Raw genomic sequence first — 14,785 nt, 5'->3', positions numbered from 1 at the left:
TATTATACACATACGCATGACACAGGTGAAATATAAAGCTGATAACACATAATTCACTTACATCATCTTGTTGAGTTGAATGTCACTGATTAATAGAAATATCACACACACACACACACACACACACACACACACACACGCACGCACGCACGCACGCACGCACACACTCCTACAAGCCCGTTCATGAGAAAGGATTAATGTGAACTAAACGATTGCTCGAATATAGTCGAGATTATCCCACACATGCTGACCATTTCAATGGACAAAACTATACTCAAATGCAAAGATAATGCAATTTCGGCTTTAACTCCAAATGAATGTATAATGACCGGGAGGTAAAAAAAGTATTTGGTAGTAAACATCCAAACACTGAATGGGATCCGAACCGACCAAATGATGTGGTTGAATATGATTATGTCAAGTCAAAATACACACAGGAAATTCGTTTCATGTTTGTGGCCACTTTGCCAAATGACAAACATGTTCGAATGAGCTTTTTCAAAGCGCTCCAGTGTGATAACACCGGCTAATGGATATATGCTTGACCAACCCAGCTTTGGCTTTATACCTTTGGCTATAATCTTCACATTAGTTTATTATATGTATTGATTCTATAAGGATATATATCAGTGTATAGACTATGGCTTTAGTGTCCTTGAGCCACCTGGCCTACACGGCAATCCATGTCCACCTGGCCTGTCAACGCACTATCAACATCTGCCAATCACCTGCCTGGCCGCAGGTGACAGGTAAGGCAGGTATACAAGAGATGGGTAAACACCCTATATCGCTTTGTATTATGAACACAGTAGGAATGAATTGATCAGCAACGTGTAGATGGCATGACATGAAATATTATGCAAGTGTTGGTCATCTGACAGTTTTCATCATCATCATCATCATCATCATCATCATCATCATTTACACTATCATAAACCAGTAAATGGATGTTACAGAAAGAACAACGCATCAAATCACTGATGTTGCTTTTCTAGATATAAACAAAGGCTTGTGTTCATATGATGGTTAGAACTGAACGCTTGCTGTAGGACATGGAAGATGGCGCCTGCTTGTCGGATGGGAGGACATGTCAGCGGTTCTTACATAACTTAAAGGCACATAACGACGCCCTCGGATATTGGCAGAAGCCACGTCTACCCGTGTGTTTATCTGTTAATGTAAACATGCGTCCGCGGTCATCTTGAGCAACTGTCTGGCTGCATGTACAACATCCAACCCTGATTGATAGATTTCCGTATCCGGTCATGTGACAGGAAACTGGTGGTGTAACTCAAGGGAGACCACTCCCTACAGCTGGCCTATTTTCGCTGTTGAAACGTCAGCATCATGACGTCAATGTGTTGTATTAATGAGAGATTTAGATTACTCCTCTAAACCAAACGCATGACAGTCACTTTTAAGGTACACGTGCACCCCTCCACCCATCCCCATCACCCAACTACTCTTCGCTCAGCGTGTAATAACAAATTTACTTTTTTCCACACAGACGACTTTCCCGAACTGTATGCTGTAAACTACAGTTCAGTTCCTGAAATGTGAAAATCAGACAAATAAAGAATACATCGTTTTTCATATTAACTTCTAAAAAAACCCCTCTCAAATGAACTGTATTTGTTCACGTCACATCTCATGTTAACCACAACTTATTCCCTCGCATCGTCCCAACTTCCAACTAGCAAATGCCCGTTCATGTGGCTCTAAATGTTCGTAATAGTTTTAGAAAGAAGTTTGTGCATGTATTTACATAACACCTCCCTGTACACGCATCTCCATGTAAACATAGTGATAGAAAGATAACACAGACAGACGCCCGGTGGAGGAACACGTCCAGATGAGGATCCTGACCAGAAGATGATCAGACATGACGTAATACACTGACATCCTGTACACCGCCAGTCCAGCAAACACTTCAACAGGAAGCAGACATTTAAACTGTCTGACATCACTTGGGTGGAACGACAATGCAGTCAGCTATGTGGTGTACACCGTCATGTTATACATCAATGGTAACAGGAACAGTTTTGAAACGATAGGGTATGTATCAAAACAATATTTATGATTTAAGCATGGCGTAATGTAACCACTGCATCCTTCACTTTATTGGAAGACGTTGATGTCGTACGTATAGCCGGCATCGTTTCCCCTACCACGTTACAAGAAATATGATTTACTATTATAATATTGCAAAAAGATGTTCCCGTTTAAGAACCAATCATACCGCTCACGCCAATTACATAATACACGCAACAGGATGAGAAGTTGATTTGGCCAAAAATAATCCACTTATTGTTTGTGATATATATGAGCTAGTCACTTTCTTTAATTGCCTTTGGAAATATCATCGTTTTCAAAATATTACCAGAATGGAAACAGCCATTGTGACGTTGCAGACGAAAGTTCCAAAACACAACCATGATATCCATACCTAAACTATTTCCATCAAATGACATATTCTTGTTTGTCCCATTTTCTACCACGCTCATGCCCTCTTTGCACGGCTACCCATGAAGACCCCGTATGGAAGTGGTCTTCTGTAAGTCATGTTTGGCGCAATGGGTGGATCGGGTGGCTGACACATGTCATCATATCCCAGTTGGGTGAATCGATGCTCGTGCTGTTATTCTCCGGGTCCTCTTGTCCAGATTCGATTATCACCAGACCGTTGCCATGAAGCAAGAAAGGTGCGGCGTTAAGCGACAAGCAAACAAACGAACAAACAAACATGTTGACCCGACAGTCTATATTGCGGAAATCATTCCCGTCGGGTACCATGACACACTGTCCACACAGTCAATAGTTTGTCCTGCAACTGTACGGAGATTACTTCCAATGATGTCAAGCTGGTGCAACATATCATATTAATAGCTGTCACCACATCAGATATGTCGGTTATTGCTCTGATGTAGGACACTCTGTAACCATACATCAAGTGTCTTATGAACAAACTGTTTCGTTACATATGAATGGCATTGTTGTGAACCGATATAGCATATATCTCAAGAAAATATATTTTCTGTAAAAGTGCGTTTTGCGTTGAGTGAGTGAGGGGGTTTATACGCCGCTGTTAGCAATATTCCAGCAATACAACGTCCGGGGACACCAGAAATCGCTTTCACACATTGTACTAACACATTGTACCCATGTGGGGAATCGAACCCGATGAGCGAACTGCTTTCACCACTAAGCTATCCACCACTCGCGTTTGCTTTGGAAAATGGATCTGTCACAAACATGTTGCCCAACAGCTCCCCTGAATTAATGGCCAAGTATTGGGTAGAATTGGATGAAAAATGTGCTTGTGCCTGTGAATGTGCCAGTGTCTGTGCGTATGAATGTGAACATGCCTGTGCATGTGTCTGTGAATATGCCTGTGTCTGTGTTTATGAATGTACACGTGCACGTATGTGCCTGTGTCTGTGAAGGTCCCTGTGTCTGTGTCTATGAATGTGCACGTGACTGTAAATGTGTGTCTGTGAATGTGCACCTGTCTGTGTCTGTGAATGTCCTTGTGCATGCGTCTATGAATGTGCCTGCTTTCATTAATGTGCCTGTGCCCGTGAATGTGCCTGTGTATATGAATGTGCACGTGCCTGTGCCTGTGTCTGTGTCTGTGAATGTGCCCGTGTATGTACCTGTCTGTGTCAGTGACTGTGCCCATGTCTGCCTGTGTCTTTGAATGTGCACGTGTCTGTACCTGTGTCTGTGAATGTGAACGTGTCTTTACATACGCCTGTGCCTGTACATGTGTCTGTGAATGTGTCCATGTATTTGTGCGTGTCTATGAGGACATAAACACACCAGCTACACGCAGTGTATAGTCGTATGGTTATTTACGGAAGTATATCCCAATTATAAATGTAATATTAAACAAATATACTTCTATTGGGCGGAAGTGTGGTGGTATTAAGGTTATGTGATATTTCCAAATGCAATTAAAGAAAGTGACAAGCGTATATATAGCACAGACAATAAGTGGATTATTTTTGGATTTGTGTCTAACATCGACGTGATGTTTGGCCAGTAAACGATATTTCCTTACTTCCTGTTGTGAGTGAACATTGTTAAACGCCGCCATAGAGATTGTACAGCTATTCATGCAGCATATCGTTTTTTGTGAGCCAACACTTGTAGCCAAATGCATACACATGACTATAACTACATACTTCCGATTAATGAATTATGATATCGAACAACAGAATATCAAACCACACATCCCACAGCAACACAATGCCGGTCCTGACAACAACCGTGGACCTGTCCTATGTGTCATAAATTCCTACGTAAAGACAGTATTTGCTTCTTGCACCTACTACTTCCGGTATTTTGAGACAGTCGCACTGGATAAGAGGACTACAATGGGCATTCAGCCTCAGTCTTGGAGGCGAACATGGGACACCTTATGTGTCCTGGATAGTGTGTGTGTGTGTGAGAGAGAGAGAGAGAGGGGGGGGGGGGGGGGAGAAGAGTAGCTACCGACATGTGCGGATATGTGGCGCGTTAGTAACAACCCAGTACACTTACCCTGATGATTTCGATATGGCATGCCGCATACTTTATAATGATGATTATCATACAATATAATGGTCATATCGATTAACCACTCTACACGATGATATCGAGATGGTATGTCACCACTCTACACGATGATATCGAGATGGTATGTCACCACTCTACACGATGGTATCGTGATGGTATGTCACCACTCTACACGATGATATCGTGATGGTATGTCACCACTCTACACGGTGATATCGAGATGGTATGTCACCACTCTACACGATGATATCGAGATGGTATGTCACCACTCTACACGGTGATATCGAGATGGTATGTCACCACTCTACACGATGATATCGAGATGGTATGTCACCACTCTACACGATGATATCGTGATGGTATGTCACCACTCTACACGGTGATATCGAGATGGTATGTCACCACTCTACACGATGATATCGAGATGGTATGTCGCAAACTATGAAATGATGTCAGTCACCCGCACTACATGATAATTTAGAAATGGTATGTTTCAATCAGTCTACATGATTATATCAACATGATATGCCATTCACTCTATATGATAATACTGAGATGATATGCCATCCACTCTACACGATAATACAGGTCTCTCAGTCTAGATGATGATATCGAGATGTTATACCATCCGCCCAGCATGATGACGAGATGGCATGCCATAAACGCTAGATGATTGCATTGAAATGATATGCCATCCTCTCTAGATGGTGATATCGAGATCATATGTCACTCAATCAACATCTCAAAACCATGCAATCTGCCCTGCATGATGACATCGAGATGTAATGCAATAAATTCTAAGTGATGGTATTGAGATGGCATGTCATCTAGTCTAGATGATGACATCGCGACGGTGTGTCATCGACTCTTGATGGTGATATGGAGATGGTATGTTATCCACTCCGCATGATGACATCATGATGGTATATCATCCACTCTAGATGATCATATCGAGATAGTATGCCATCCACTCCAAATGGTATGTCATCCACTCTAGATGATCATATCGAGATAGTATGCCATCCGCTCCAAATGGTATGTCATCCACTCTAGACGATCATATCGAGATAGTATGCCATCCACTCTAGATGGTCATATCGAGATAGTATGCCATCCACTCCAAACGGTCTTACCCCAACCGTAAACATTCACTCACTAACCCAGTCATGCACTCATTCACATATTTACTCACTCATGCACTCATGTCAAGACAGGACGTCCAGCCTCTCCCTGGTTATAGTTAATTGATATATGACATCTAGTTCCACCATAGATAATGAAGATATGCATGAAAGCTACAGGTACGTTGTGTCCCTATTGCCAAGACGTGAATGGCAATCCCCAGTAAAGGTGAGATGGCGTTTGCCGGGGACTGCAGTGCATGTATACACTGGGACAGGAAACATGTTTCTCAGTGTCCATTGTATCCGAGTTTTACTCCAGTTTTTACTGTAGTATCAATGACCCGTTGCTCACCCTCCCCGTACATCACGGCACACAAGCTGACGGGGAGGATCGCATGACAGTCTGCAGACAGTTCACCCGTCAATACACAACAGCTAGTGCACCATTGTGACGGGACCGAACCGCCTAGGACCGAGATACCGGCGATCAGGCCATCCCGTGATGTAACCCTTCGACTGGTGATTGAGTCATCGTAAGGCAGCCGAGGACGGTAGGCAGGCATGTTATGGGGCAGTATACAGGGTACTTAAAAGGCCGTGACCCTGATGGATTCATATAAAAAGCTATAAACTATTCATAGGGATGGTTCATCATTGGACATGGTATTGTCGCACGGTTCTCTTCAAGTTTTTATCCTGTACTATCACTTACACACATGTTAAAGAACGGAGGCCACGTGTTTCCGGCAGCTTTGCTTCGTTGCGGAACCTTCACCTCATCCTTTGTCGAGGGAATGACATTTGGGTGAGAAAGCGGAATCTATATTCTCCCGTCGATTTGTATCTCTCCTTTTCTCCCCAATCGATCTCACGTCAAGATAACTGAGATTTACTCTTAACGGAAATGGACCCTAGCTTCACGATTACTGCCATGCACAGAAAACAAGTAGATTACATTAAACACAGCCGAAACGAAAACACCTGCATATAGAAACTAGGGTCTACACCAGACAGATTCGTGGTCCTACTCAAAGAGCCGGGCTTGCAGACTGGTCTCGCGGCTATCAAAGGGAACGGGCACTTGTCCCCAGATCGATACACAATAAGTAGTATCTAAAACACTTGTTGAACTGCACCCAGTGTAGGTTTGAACTCTACGCTTTTATAGCCAGGACAACGTTTAAACCACATCGCGTGTGGATTGTGTTTCTTTGCACAGCTCGACCATGGGAGATGAAGGAGACTCGCTCTATATCAGTGCATATTGTTTGAAATAAACAATTAAACACACAAAATACGTATGGATATCTTGTACAAATATGCCAGTATACGTACCTAAATGACATTGTGTTATCAGGTGTTACATCAGTACAGACACACTGTACAGTTCCCAGTGTTAATTACGCTTGTGCGAGTAGCTATGTATCTGGTGTATATGTGCAGCAGGGCGTGATGATAATCCCCGTTTAAATCATCACCTTATCGATATACTATGCTCAGTTATTATTACCTACTTACAGTGAAAACAGTAAGGCATTTTCGCTATAACGCCTATCTGTGCATGGCAACTTTGTACCTATCCCCAATATCAACTTAATTCAACTTTAATACATCAAAGCATGTGGACAGATGCGATATGGCTTGCCTGGGTTAGAGTGTAGTGTATTTACATCATTATTAATGACTGCTCTCTTGAGAATAACGGTTGTAGTGAAATCAGCCCCATGGTGTGTGAAATGAAAGGTAAAAATCGTCAGTCACTATTCAAGGGAGAGACTTGTAATCCCCTAACCCGTAACTAAACACGTTTGCAGCAAAAAAACCGCTTCTTGTCGCTCAACAAACAGTCCTTATATCTTTATGAAACGCTAAAGACATGAAAACACAAGCCACCTTAAATCAATGCCAGCGTTTACATACAAGTTATTGACGTACCTTATGTCTGAAGCAGCTTGCATTTGTACTCCACGGAAACGTGTGATAACCATTGTCGATATAAGGTAGATGTAAGACTATCAGGCGCTTATTGTTAGTCGGTGAGGCTCTCACACTCCAATCAAGCGAAGGGATAGCGTCATTGACTTCTACACTCAAATCTTCAACTGGCCAGTCCCATTTTGCAGGTCGACATTCCCCGCTGACGTCGAGTTTGTCGTTACTGGACATCCATCAGCCAGCTGGCCGGGACCGTCTTGACAACATACACTCTGAAAGAAGATTTCCAGGGCACTTTAGGGGACGATTAACGGTATATCCAAGGCGGCTTCCGAATTCCAACATCGATCTAGCCGAGATCGGCTCCTGCATTGTGTAGAGGCCTGTGTGTTTGTTGGTTGGGAGGTAGTTCCCTAGCTCGCTTTAATTTACAAATATACATGCATACAGCATTTATGCCTTCCTCAGACCTGTTGATTTTTGTGAAAAAAATAACTTCAATACAAGTTAAATGCGACAATCTTTAAATTTTCTAATTTCTCGCTTTCACTCAAAGCGACATGTATATTAGTCGTGTATGATTGCTGATTGCAATGTTGTGTCACATGCATTGAGACATATCACTGCATAGAGCTCTACCGCGTTGGTAAACTATGTGTCTTTATCCTAACACTGGTGTAACGATCATCTCAGAATGGTAAGACTGTAGAGAGGCCGGGGGTTCTGTGAATGTCTGTCAAGAGGGCTAAAGTACAAGTGCTACCGGAGTATTTATGAATTTGTCACATTTAGTGATAAGCTCTTAGACCGGATGAAAAGTCAGAAATGTTGACAAACTTGCACATGTAATAAACCTGTATTTGCAGAAATGTTTAGCAAGCCAGTTAATTCAGATATTTAACGATATTTGACACTGGCTTCAATGGCAGTTTTATGCAAGGCATGCTATAAATGTTTCAGAGTTTGATTTGCTGTGACACGTGGAATAAAACCAGCATCTCAGCTGTTGTGAAGAAGTTAGAGCCCGGCTGTCACCTGTATTGCCGTATGAAATGTCATCGGCAGCTCGTGTCGTGCACGTGTACTCAGTAACGGCGTTGCTGTGACTGTTGCTTTGTTTTGATGCTGTTATTAATTATTCATGCAATCCCGCATCACTAAGGAGGACTGCATCTGTCAGTGCACGGTCAATGTTCGGGTGCAGTTATACCGTTTAACCCTCTCCAGATCTTTTACTGCACTTGCGTTTGTAGCACTCAAGCCCTCATTCCCGCCACACACTCATACACTTACTTACTGTTCCACCACATTTACCCGCCCTTTACTTTCCTACACTCTATCTCGCTACTTCTGTGCACAATCTGTGTATATTTCTCAACCTCACTGCATCACCTTACCCAACTCATTCCTCTTCTCTATTCTCCAACCTATACATAAATCTCACCTGCCTCACCGCGTCTGTCCACTCCTCATTATCCTTATATCATCACCAAAAAATCAGCCGTCTTTCTCCCACCTTCCCACCATCCATCACACATTACTCTCCCCCACCTTCCCACCATCCATCTCACATTACTCTCCCCCACCTTCCCACCATCCATCTCACCTCACTGTCCCCCACCTTCCCACCATCCATTTCACCTTACTCTCCCCTACCTTCCCACCATCCATCCCACATTACTCTCCCCTACCTTCCCACCATCCATCCCACATTACTCTCCCCTACCTTTCCACCATCCATCTCACCTTACTCTCCCCTACCTTCCCACCATCTATCTCACCCCACTCTCCCCAACCTTTCCACCATCCATCTCACCTCACTCTCCCCCACCTTCCTACCATCTCCCCCACCTTCCCACCATCCATTTCACCTTACTCTCCCCTACCTCCCCGCCATCCATCTCACCTTACTCTTCCCCTTCTTTCCCACCATCCATCTCACCCCACCTTTACACCATCCACCTCTCCCCACTCTTCCCCTATCTCCCCACCATCCATCTCAACCCAACTTTCCACCATCCATCTAACGTCACTCTCCCCAACCTTCCCACCATCCATCTCACCTTACTCTTTCCCTTCCTTTCCACCATCCATCTCACCTTACTCTTCCCCTTCCTCCCCACCATCCATCTCACCTCACTCTCCCCCACCTTCCCACCATCCATCTCACCCCACTCTCCCCACCATCCATCTCTAACCACTCTCCCCACCTCCCCACCATCCACTTCACCTTACTCTTCCCCTTCCCTCCCACCAACCATCTCATCCTACTCTCTCCCACCTTTCCACTATCCATCTCACCCTACTCTCTCGCACCATCCCACCATCCATCTCACCCTACTCTCTCCCACCTTCCCACCATCCATCTCACCTTACTCTCCCCCACCTTCCCACCATCCATCCCACATTACTCTCCCCTACCTTTCCACCATCCATCTCACCTTACTCTCCCCTACCTTCCCACCATCTATCTCACCTCATTCTCCCCCACCTTCCCACCATCCATCTCACCTTACTCTCTCCCACCTTCCCACCATCTATCTCACCCCACTTTCCCCAACCTTCCCACCATCCATCTCACCTCACTCTCCCCCACCTTCCTACCATCTCCCCCACCTTCCCACCATCCATTTCACCTTACTCTCCCCTACCTCCCCGCCATCCATCTCACCTTACTCTTCCCCTTCTTTCCCACCATCCATCTCACCCCACCTTTACACCATCCACCTCTCCCCACTCTTCCCCTATCTCCCCACCATCCATCTCAACCCAACTTTCCACCATCCATCTAACGTCACTCTCCCCAACCTTCCCACCATCCATCTCACCTTACTCTTTCCCTTCCTTTCCACCATCCATCTCACCTTACTCTTCCCCTTCCTCCCCACCATCCATCTCACCTCACTCTCCCCCACCTTCTCACCATCCATCTCACCCCACTCTCCCCACCATCCATCTCTAACCACTCTCCCCGCCTCCCCACCATCCACTTCACCTTACTCTTCCCCTTCCTTCCCACCAACCATCTCATCCTACTCTCTCCCACCTTTCCACCATCCATCTCACCCTACTCTCTCCCACCTTCCCACCATCTATCTCATTCCACTCTTCGCTAACTTCCCACCATCCATCTCACCCTACTCTCCACCTTCAAGCTTTCTTAGTGCCTTACCTTAACTTCAACCATTTTACACAGTCTTCAAGCTTTCCCTGCCTTAACTTAACTCCAACCATTTCACACAGTCTTCAAGCTTTCCCTGCCTTACCTTAACTCCAACCATTTCACCCACTGTTCATGCTTTCCCTGTCGTACACTCACTCCAATTATTCCCACTGCTTTTCACTTCCCCAACCTCAACCAGATCGTATTATGTTTAGGAACGTGTTTAAATCCGAAAAAGGAAAAAAATGATTTAGTGCATTCCATCCACTGGTTTAGATATGAACTCGTGAATGATCGTAATGTGATCATATTTTAGACAGGTTCGTGTTTAAATATCATTATACGGCCTGAACCTATAGGCGAGAGCTGGGTGAGATGGATGTGGGAAGGAAGGGGGAGAGTGGGGTGTCAAGGAAGATCTGGCGTGGTGTTATCCCAGTTATATCACGGTGTGTTATCCTGAACTGATACAGGTTTAACACGCTTACCTCTCCAGTTCATTCCCCAGCATCCCGACACCGAGAACCATATGGAACTGATTAAATATATAGGTTTGTTATGTGCCTAAGGGATGTGCCTTCTGGACAAGCAGTGCCCGTCTTCCAGGGGAGGGGTGGTGATATTCAGACTTGATGGCGAATCGACATATTTCACAATACTCTGTATAGTACATTAATCATTCTGTCATATTCGATATATTGCTAAGCGTTCAGAATAATATTCAGTACGAGATTTTTTAACCCTAGCTGCATTGATTCCTGTCATCAGTTACATAGATACATTTATTCACCACCAAATCAAACTTGAGGCAAATCAAGACACCAACATATTTCTGTGCAGTTTCGGTCCAGTGCAAACTGCGGACCTACACGTTGTCTTACTGGGTGCATGGGTAAATTATTGTGGGGAAAGTCGTGTGTGTGTGTGTAGTGTTACTGGTGACGTCTAGTGTGTAAAGTATTGTGGGGAAAATCGTGTGTAGTGTTACTGGTAACGTCTAGTGTGTAAAGTATTGTGGGGAAAGTCGTGTGTGTGTGGTGTTACTGGTAATGTCTAGTGTGTAAAGTATTGTGGGGAAAGTCGTGTGTAGTGTTACTGGTAACGTCTAGTGTGTAAAGTATTGTGGGGAAAGTCGTGTGTGTGTAGTGTTACTGGTAACGTCTAGTGTGTAAAGTATTGTGGGGAAAGTCGTGTGTGTGTAGTGTTACTGGTAATGTCTAGTGTGTAAAGTATTGTGGGGAAAGGCGTGTGTAGTGTTACTGGTAACGCCTAATGTGTAAAGACTAAAAACAAATTTCTTGTGGATACAGGATAAAGGGTCAAGTAAAAATTCATCGCCCATGAAGTCAAGGACCCCATTACAACTGGAACAGTATTAGAGAGAACGTAGCCAGTGTGACGATCACTTCACAAAGAATAAATTCGCCACAATTGCAATGGCTTACATTTATATTTTTAAAGAAATATAATCTTTGTCTCCTATTTTCGGACAATAGTCTCTTGAACAGAAATTCATAAATACATTTATTACTAATCTTTCAGTTTTCATAGCAGCTGACATTATGCAACAAATAAAGTCACATTACCTCAGTGAGTGAGTGAGTGAGTGAGTGAGTAAGGTATTACGCCGCCAATATTCCAGCAATATCACGGCAGTGCATACCGGAAATGGGCTTCACACACTGAACCCATGTGGGAAATCGAACACTTTAATCACTAGACCACCCCATCGCCCCATATTGACAATGAACTACGCATGGGTATATCTTTTGTGAATACAGACGCACTTTCATGTGCATTTATTTATTATTTGTTAGTTTCGTGGAAATAACGATAGTTTTACTTTTCTTTAATCGTTTTAATATTGGCAAGAAAGCATCCAAAATGAAGTCCGTTTCTTTCATCCACACTTGACACCGACACGAACTTTGTGTACGTTACATACATAGTAATTTCTCCACCTATATGGCGTTCACATCCACGCGCATTGCCTACTCACGGCGCTACTTACATTACTATCCACGTTCAGAAGACACTTCCTTACTTTCCGATATTTTTTCAACCCCCTGGGGATCATACAGCCATGCTGGCGCTTAGGTACGATGAACTAAACACTTACAGTGACAACACATCCTCACGGGTCCCCATTTAATAGCTGGGTGACTTGAGACGATGCGGACCTAGGTATCTTGTACAAGGTTATTTCGCAAATGTGCCCAAATCGGGACCCGAACCTAGGCGCATCCAGAGAGAATCGAACCAGGGCCTTCAGCGTGATAGGCAGACGCCTTACCGCTGCACCACTGCACCCCTGCGCTTACTATAACATACCCATAACCTACAAATAAAAATATAAATCATCCATGAAGAGGTCAGTTGGAATCTGGTGCAAGAGGCAATAAACATTCATATTGGAACCACAAGACATCATTACTTTTCTTATATCAACTGGATGTGTGAAGGGAAAGCTACAGGCGATGGTTTTCTGGTCTAAATATGTTTCGATATACCGGCGAAAGAAAGAGTACATTTGAAAATTTGTTTTGAACCAAAAAATAAACCTCATCAAATCAAAACAGCGTGAGAATGAATCATTGTAACCTCAGTTCCCAAACTATGGAAGCGGATATCTTGATACATCTCTTATCAAACCACCATTACTTATTCGTTTAAATTGTAGCTTCAAACATGGACATACACTTTCTTTTGCTGAACAGTCTGTTATAAGATAGTTAACAGTCATCAAGACACCTACATGGGTGTGGCAACGCATGTTGAGACTTCCTCTGTTGAATATTAGGTGTATTGATGGATGCTTGACGAAAATGCAGAGCCATGAGAATACAGTTGTTGGATTAACGAGAGTATATATCGAATGCTTGACGAAAAAACTGAGGCAAACATTACTAAAAGAGCTGAGGAGTGTACGTTACAAAATAATATCTCCGGTGCGTGTTTTAGATTACTATCAATAACTAACCATTAGATACTAAAATTACAGAAATCAGAAAATAAAGTCTCGTAACAATTAATAAAATGTATTGATTATATAACTGCAATCGCCTTCACGAACAAACATCTAACTGTCGTACCGATCATATCTAGCTGATCAGACTATCATTCTGCGCATGCTCCGTGCCCACTTGTTGCCTGTTTCCATCTAAATCCACTTAATAACTCCTGTGTCCACATGGTGTACACGGCTGATTACTAAATCAGAACCCCGACATCGCAATGAATAGGCAAACACTGTACTTTGATTTAAACTGAATAGGAAACGCTTACAGGCCATTTAGCTAGTGTTGTTGTAATAAATACGGTTTAGATAGTCAACGATAGAAAAATATTGAACCTTTTATCGACCGCATGGTTTATGGTGACCACGGTTAATTGGCGAGAGCTGCTTGCTTTCTGTTCGTGTATGTTTATGAGTAGTTACCCCTCAGTCGCTAGCAAGGGAACTCTTCGGGAAACTGACACGTCTATAAAGTGTGTCAGCTAGAAAACTGTGACAGATGAATTTAATGCAGAGTACTTGGAACTAAATCACGAAAGCCGGTGCTATGGTTTTGTCGGCGATGAGATATTTATTGGCTGAAATGTGTTAAAGCATTGCTAAGCGATATGAAATACAACTCACGTTGTATAACGTTTCATGCGTTCAACATAGGGATAAAGTCAGTTGTATGCATGCAACATGGGGATAAAGTCAGTTGTATGCATGCAGCATCGGGATAAAGTCAGTTGTATGCATGCAACATGGGGATAAAGTCAGTTGTATGCATGCAACATGGGGATAAAGTCAGTTGTATGCATGCAGCATGGGAATAAAGTCAGTTGTATGCATGCAGCATCGGGATAAAGTCAGTTGTATGCATGCAACATGGGGATAAAGTCAGTTGTATGCATGCAACATACGCTCTGCTATGATGAGTGACACATATACAGGAAGGAATCAGTTCAGCACCATTTTTTCTTAGTAACTGATCCTGGAACTAAATTTCTC

At 43.4% G+C, this 14,785-nt stretch overlaps 1 protein-coding gene across 1 annotated transcript in view; it reads right to left on the bottom strand.

Annotated features, from left to right (window-relative positions):
- LOC137298271 (sonic hedgehog protein-like) overlaps window positions 1-14,785 on the bottom strand; it is a 140,300-nt gene that overhangs the window by 109,950 nt on the left and 15,565 nt on the right. Inside the window, exon 2 of the mRNA XM_067830452.1 lies at window positions 7,617-7,888. The gene's annotated coding sequence lies outside the window, so the exon portion shown is untranslated. The remainder of the gene's footprint in view (window positions 1-7,616; window positions 7,889-14,785) is intronic.

This window comes from Haliotis asinina, chromosome 10 (assembly GCF_037392515.1).
Source record: "Haliotis asinina isolate JCU_RB_2024 chromosome 10, JCU_Hal_asi_v2, whole genome shotgun sequence".
Taxonomy (NCBI): Eukaryota; Metazoa; Mollusca; class Gastropoda; order Lepetellida; family Haliotidae; genus Haliotis; species Haliotis asinina.
Note: the sequence above shows the minus strand (reverse complement) of the source record. Positions and strands in the feature narration are given on the sequence as shown.